Source organism: Capsicum annuum, chromosome 10 (assembly GCF_002878395.1).
Source record: "Capsicum annuum cultivar UCD-10X-F1 chromosome 10, UCD10Xv1.1, whole genome shotgun sequence".
In the NCBI taxonomy this organism is placed as follows: domain Eukaryota; kingdom Viridiplantae; phylum Streptophyta; class Magnoliopsida; order Solanales; family Solanaceae; genus Capsicum; species Capsicum annuum.
The window spans coordinates 131,707,243-131,714,749 of record NC_061120.1 but is presented as its reverse complement, the minus strand read 5'-3'; the positions used below and the strand labels follow the sequence as shown (position 1 = coordinate 131,714,749).

At 34.4% G+C, this 7,507-nt stretch overlaps 1 pseudogene; it reads left to right on the top strand.

Annotated features, from left to right (window-relative positions):
• Window positions 1-2,955: 2,955 nt before the first annotated feature.
• On the top strand, window positions 2,956-6,167 carry LOC107844420 (annotated as a pseudogene).
• Window positions 6,168-7,507: the final 1,340 nt, after the last annotated feature.

Sequence of the window (7,507 nt, the reverse complement as noted above, 5' to 3'; positions counted from 1 at the left end):
TAGAATCTTAACGTTACTATAAATCATTTTATCATTTTGATATCTCTGAGGTCTTACCTATAGCTCCAATATTAGTCACACCATCCTTTGTGGACCCTACAATTACTTCTACATCTCAAACTGTAGTGCCATGACTTCTAACTTATCATCGAAATCCATGTCCAACATTAGTCTCAGATGATTTATGTCATGCACCTGAAGCTTCCCCTACTGCGGACTTACCTCTTCCTAGCCAATTATTTTAATTTTGAAAAGGTATAAGACCCACTCGTAATGCTAACGCATATTAATACTTTCTTGAGTTATCATCGTCTATCATCACCCCATTATGCTTTTGTATCATCTTTTTCCTTTATTTTCATTCCTAAGACTGTAGGTAAAGTACTTTCTCATTCAAGAAAGAAGCAAGATATGATTGATGAGATGTCTTCTTTACGTACAAGTGGTACTTAGGATCCTGTTTCCCTTCCTGCAGGTAAATCTACTGTTGGTTGTTGATGGGTTTATGCAGTCAAAGTTTTTCTAGATGTGCAAGTTGATTAGCTTAAGGTTCACATTGTTGCCAAAGGGTTTACATAGATATTTGGGCTTGATTATAGTGACACTTTCGATCAATAACAACAACAAACAAACTAGTGTATTCCCACATAGTGGGGTCTGGGAGAAGTAGAAAGGATGTTTTCAATAGACCCCCAGCTAAAATAGCTTATGTCAATCTTTTTCTATCTATGATTATCTTCGTCATTGGCTCTTTATTAGTTGGACATTAAGAATGCGTGATCTTTAGGAAGAATTCTATATGGAGTAACTATCTATTTTATTGCTCAGGGTAAGTCTAGTAGCCTTATATGTCGATTCCGAAAGTCACTCTATAGTCTGAAAGAGCCCCCTTGAGTTTGGTTTGGGAAGTATAGCACAATAATTCATGAGTTTGGCTTGATCTCTTGTAGAGCTGATCACTCAGTGTTCATTCTAAACCAAATATATGTATTTATTTAGTGGTTTATGTTGACGATATAGTTATCACTGGTAATGATCAAAGTTGTATCACTAATTTGAAGAAATATCTCTTTCAGCATTTCCAAACTACAGATCTTGACAGACTGAAACATATTCTAGATTTTGGGGTTTCTCAGTCCAGTTCAGGTATTGTGATTTATCAATGCAAGTATGCCTTAGACATTCTTGTAAAGACAGCAATAGTGGGATGTAGACCAATTAACACTTCTATGGATTTGAATGATAAACTTCTGCAAGGATAGGGAAGTCAATCAGAGATACTGGAAGGGGTAGGCGGTAGGTTGGAAAGTTGAATTATCTCAAAGTGACTAAACCTGACATATCCTTTCCTGTGATTGTTGTAATTCAGTTTATGACATCCCCCTATAATAGTCATTGGGATGTAGTTGTTCGTATTCTGCGATATAAAAAGTCATCTTTAGGTAAAGGACTACTCTTTAAGGATCGAGGCCATGAGTATATCATTGGATATATAAATGTAGATTGGGAAGTATCACCGTTTGATAGACGTTCTACATCAGAATATTGTTTTTTAGTCAAAGGTAATTTGGTGTCCTAAAAGAGTAAGAAACAAAGTGTGGTTGCTCGATTTAGTACGGAAGCAGAATATTGAGAAATGGTTGTAGCAACTTGTGGTCTACTTTTAACCAAACAGTTGCTGAGAGAACTAAAATTTGGAGAATCTGTTGAAAATATGTCTCAGAAATAAAGTAGGAATAAATATTTTTAGTAGTTTTTAATTATTAGAATCCTATGTGACTTAGGAATTAGTTGTCCCTTTATTATTTGAATAATAATTGGTTATCCCAATTTAAATCGGAGTATAGTTAAAAATTTAGCTATAGATATATGTTTTTAGTTATTAATAAAATAATTTTCTTTGACAATACTATTGCCGTATTTTATTTTTCTCTAACTCTTTCTATGTTATTTCTCCAATTTCAAAGCTAAAAACCAACAATTGGTATCAAGTGCCAGTTTCTTGAGGGATCTATGAGAGATGAATTCTGAAAACAACTTTTCCCAAATAGATCCTCCTATTTTTGATATTAAGAATTACCAACTTTGGGCAGTAAGAATGGAGACTTATCTTGAGGCTTTAGATCTTTGGGATGCTGTGGAGGAGGATTATGATGTTGTTCCGCTGCCCGATAATCTGACGATGGCCCAGATCAAAAGCCAAAAGAAAATCATAAAAGGAAAAGCAAAAGTGACTTTGTTTGCTAGTGTTTCTCTAACAATTTTCATGAGAATTATGGCCTTTAAATCAGCAAAAGAAATTTGAGATTATCTAAAGGAAGAATATATAGGAGATAAAAAAATACGAGGCATGGAAGTGTTGAATCTAATTAGGGAATTCGAATTGCAAAAGATGAAGGAATTTGAGATCGTCAAAGAGTACTTAGATCGTCTTCTTGGCATTGTTAACAAGGTAAGATTGCTTGGCACAAAATTTAAAGATTCGAGAATTGTTGAAAAAATTCTTATTATAGTGCCTGAAAGATACAAAGTATCAATAACTACCTTGGAAAACACAAAAGACCTGTCCAAGATTACCTTGGCAGAATTGTTAAATACGTTGCAGGCGCAAGAGCAAAGGAGGCTTTTGAGGCAGGATGGTATGGTTGAAATAGCTTTGGCAGCCAACCACAAAACTCAAAGCAAGGGTAATAATTTAAGAAAAAATTACCCACCTTGCCATTACTGTGGCAAAATAGATCATCCTCCATTTAAATATTGGAAGACACCAGATGCACAATGCAAGATTTGTAATCAACTTCACCATGAAGCCGTGATTTGTAAAATCAAATCTCAAAAATATGAAGCAGATGCCCAAGTCGCCAAAGAAGAATAAGAAGATCACTTATTTGTGGCAACATATTCTTTAACCAAGAAATCTGATTTTTGAATGATGATAGTGGTTGTACAAACCACATGTCGTATGACAAAACTCTTTTTAAAGAGTTTTTACCTTTGGAAAATAAGAAAATCAAAATTGGGAATGCTGACTATATTCCTACAGAAGGAAAAAAGAATGTTGCAATCAAAATAATTTCAGGTACAAAAATAATTTCAAATGTTCTTTACGTGTCCGATATTGATAAAAGTTTGTTAAGCATTGGTCAACTAATGGAAGAAGGATTTAAACTATTGTTTGGAGATAACTATTGTCGAATCTTTGATTCCACTAATCTTGAGATTTTACAAATTGATATGAGAGGCAAAAGTTTCTTATTTAATCCAACAAAAGATGCACGTAAGTCATGCAAGAACAAAGGCGAATTGGCAGATTTATTCAAGAGGTCAAATTCAGCTGAAGCCGAGATAATTTCTGATCCAAGGAGGAGTGTTAAAAATATGTCTTAGAAATAAAGTAGGAATAGATATTTTTAGTTGTTTTTAATTATTAGATTCCTATGTGACTTAGAAATTAGTTATCCCTTTATTATTTGAATAGAAATTAGTTATCCCAATTTAAATTGGAGTGTAGTTAGAAATTTAGCTATAAATATATGTTTTAAGTTAATAATAAAATAATTCCCTTTGACAATACTATTGCCGTATTTTATTTTTCTCCAACTCTTTCTCTATTATTTCTCCAATTTCAAAGCTAAAAACCAGCAAAACCGGTAAGATGAAACTTGTGTGATAATCAAGGAACCCTTCATATCACATCAAATCAAGTGTTTCATGAGAGGATTAAGCACATAGAGATTGAATGTGACAATCATATACTCCTACAGATATTGTTATAAAATTTGTGAAGTTAAGTGATCAACTTGCTGATATCTTCAATAAGTCCCTCACCAATCCTCGTCTTAATTACATTTGAAACAATCTAGGTACATATGACTTGTATGCACTAGTTAGAGGGAGAGTTAGAATATGAGTAGGAATAAGAATACTATATAGAATTCTACTTGAAAAAAGATTGTAAAGTAGTGTCTATAAATAGGGTGTCAATGTAATTAAATAGACACACAATTCAATAATAATTTTCTTATATATTTCTCACAATTTACATTGTTCTTTTTGATATGTGATTTCAATATTAGATATGGAATTTTAAAGGAAAGTATGAATAACATGCATAATCTTAGTGCAAAAAAAATACCATGGTGTTGCCAGTTGATTACACTTCTTTATATTCTTTCAAGATACTGAACAGATCGAAACAGTTCATTGTGTTGTCCAAGTTATACATGTTAATTTGTTGATCAAGCTTATACTTCGAAGTTAAAAATTTTAATCCTGGAGTCTCCATATAATTACAGTGTTCTTCTATCAGGACTTGGTGCTACGTCTTGATGTCTTCAGGAAACTGAAGAAACACAGAGGCTGGGTGAATGCAGTTAGTTTTAGTGTTGATGGTGACATTCTCATATCAAACTCTAATGAGATGTAGGTCATTCTCCGGGACTAGGAAACTGGGAGAACTCTACTTCCATTTCATTCAGGTTACGATGACTATGTTTTTCAACTGACAGTCGAAGTATTGTTACTTGTTCTGCTGATGGACAGGTAACTACTTGAGAGTTGTGCTTTTCCTTCTTGACTATGTTCCATGTCGATAATCTCCTTCCTACAAACTGTCTGATTCTTCCTCTTCTATATCATTGTCTCTCCTTCATCTTCCTAAAAGAAGGGATATATTTTTCCTCTTTAGACTTAGATTCTTTTACATAGTTGTGAATAAATTAAATAGCAAATTAAGTTCAGTCTGTCACAACACCCACTAAGAAAGAATGCATTTCCATTCTTAGAAGTTGCAAATGGTAATACTAGCAAATCATCAGGGACTAGCTCTCAAATTGGCAATTGAACCGGGAAACCCCAATATCTTATATACATGTGGGGATGATGGATTAGTTCAGCATGTGAGTTAAGCTTAACTCGTAAACTTGGTTCCAGTTTCATGTTATGCTATGCATGGTAAACGACAGTTTTGATGATCCTAGTAGATCACACCTCTTTGAAATGGCAAATTTTTAAGAAACCATTTGATAGTATTTATGAAGTGATGAAAAATCGCAGACCCAAAAAAAAATATCACAGGCAAAAGGAAAAATGATCTCTTTTGCCTATTTTATCAACCTTTGAAGTTATTCATCGCTTCTTTTCCCAATTAATCTAGGTTGAATTTACACAATGATGTATGGGATGTTGTATCGTTAGTGAGTAATTAGCTGCCTTAACCATCCCCCCAATCTCGCTCATCCTTTTTACATTTTGAGATTTCCAATGGCTTCTCCCTTTTATCTTATCTTTTATATGGCTGATGCTCTGATTCAGTGTGTTCTTACAGATAGATCTGAGAACAGAAACAGCTACAAAGTTTTACTTGCCAACCTTTTTGGCCAAGAAATTACAAGGCAAATCCCTACTTCTTTGTTGCGGTTGGAGTAAATGAATTTGCAAGAATCTTTGATATCCGCAGATGTAGGTGGGATGGATCTTCTGATTTTGGACAGCCTCTAGACTATTTCTCCCCCCAACATTTAGTTGGTATCAAGGATGTGGGAATAACTGGTTTGGCTTTCTCCGACCACGGCGAGCTACGTGTTTCATACTATGAGGATATTATATTTCTTTTCACAAAGATATGGGGCAGGGACTGGATCCAACCCCTGTTTCACCAGTATTGTATGACAGTTTTGGAGAGAAAACGAACACTGATAATGGCACAGACTTTGTTCCACAAGTCTACATAGGTGATAGGACACAGATTTGGTGAAGAAATACGAGGTGTTGCCTTTTTTGGGCCCAGGTATGCTTATATCGCGAGTGGGTCTGATTATGGTCAAATTTATATATGGAATAAAAAGAATGGGGAGCTTGTTTGTGTTATGGAAGCAGATAAAGGCATTCTATGTGTTGATTCTCATCCTCATACTGCAGTGCTTGCTAGCAGTGGAGTGGAATCTGACATAAAGATCTGGAGCCCAAAAGCCATAAATCGAGTTGTTTTACCTACAAACATTGAGAAGGTACGTGCTATTTTAAACATATCCTTCATACAGTACAAGCTTAGTCGTTGTTGGTCTTTTAGCTTTTTCTTCCAAATGGATTAGTTTAAGCTACTCTCCTTCTATCCCTAAATAGGTGCTCTTTTTGGATTGAACACATCCAAAAATTAAAGATCACTTTACCAACTTGTCCCTCATTAATTTTTCTCTCTTTTCAAGTTGATGTTGATTACTATATTTAAACTCAAGGACATATTAGGAACATTATGATTAAAATATTCTTGAAGACTTAAACATAACTTGAAACAAAATCACAACCCGAAAAGAGCACTTATAAGGGAATGGAGGAAGTAGTTACATAAGTAATTCACAATAGCTTAAAAATTTATCCTTTGGTCTTATGTTATTGATGTTCGTCTTTTTTCCAGATAAAACTCAAACTGGAAGGACTTGCTTATTCATACATTAGCATGTTCTTTTTTAATTATTCTTTTTATTTCAGTTGCCAATGAATCCTGATAACATACTTATAGTGCAACTAATATTAGTCCGAAAAACAGCTACCTGATGGATTAACTATTCAAAAATCAGAGAAAAAATATGTTCAAATTTCTTTCTTGGTTGTTTTCTGTGTTAGTTGAATCAGAGCAGGTCCTTCAAATTTCCATTTCATTAGTTCGATCCAACTGTCCAGAGAACAACAAAAAGGAAAAATCCATAGTAGAATGACATCAGACTCCAAAATGGAATAGGTGCATGTCCCCGTATAACAGCAAACAAAAGTGTCAAGTCAATTGTAATCGTCCGAAGCAATACCAATTTGCACTGAGAGCACTTCCCCAATAGGAAGCTTCACACCTGGAGTTCAAATAGTACTGTTATAGTGCCCTCCTCCGCAGATTTTCCATCTCCAAAAATAGAGTCTATTGCATAGGTTGCTTCCATAATCAAGACAAGGACAAGATCAAAGACGATATACGGCGAAGTAAGCCTTCTTTGGAGCCACTCAGGCACATCTTAATAGACATCTTCGGTTTCTTGTGAACCTTCTTCAATTAAATACTAAAATTTATTCAAGGAATTGAAATATAAATTGGAGAGATTTGCCTCTCAACCTTCAATAGGTATGGGTAAGGACCTTCAATAGGTACAGGTAAGGCTGCATAGACACCACCCTCCCCATACCCCACTTGTGGGATTACATCGAGTACATTATTGTTGAAAAGGAGATATATTGGGCTTCTGGTTTAATTTTGATTCTATTTTTCTTTATAAATAAGGATTTTAATTAAAGAGTACCAAGATGGTATAACAAAAGGCACATGACTTAGCAGCAAACTCTATAATCCAATACTACACATTATCTCCCAGCAAGTACAAAAAGTCCAAATACTTATCCAGCATATCTGAAAATACTGCTATGACACCAAAAGTAAAGATTTTTAATCCATTTATTTTTCACTCTAGAAATCTGCAACTTCCTCCTATCAAAGCATGCCTTGTTCTATTCTAGTCATAAG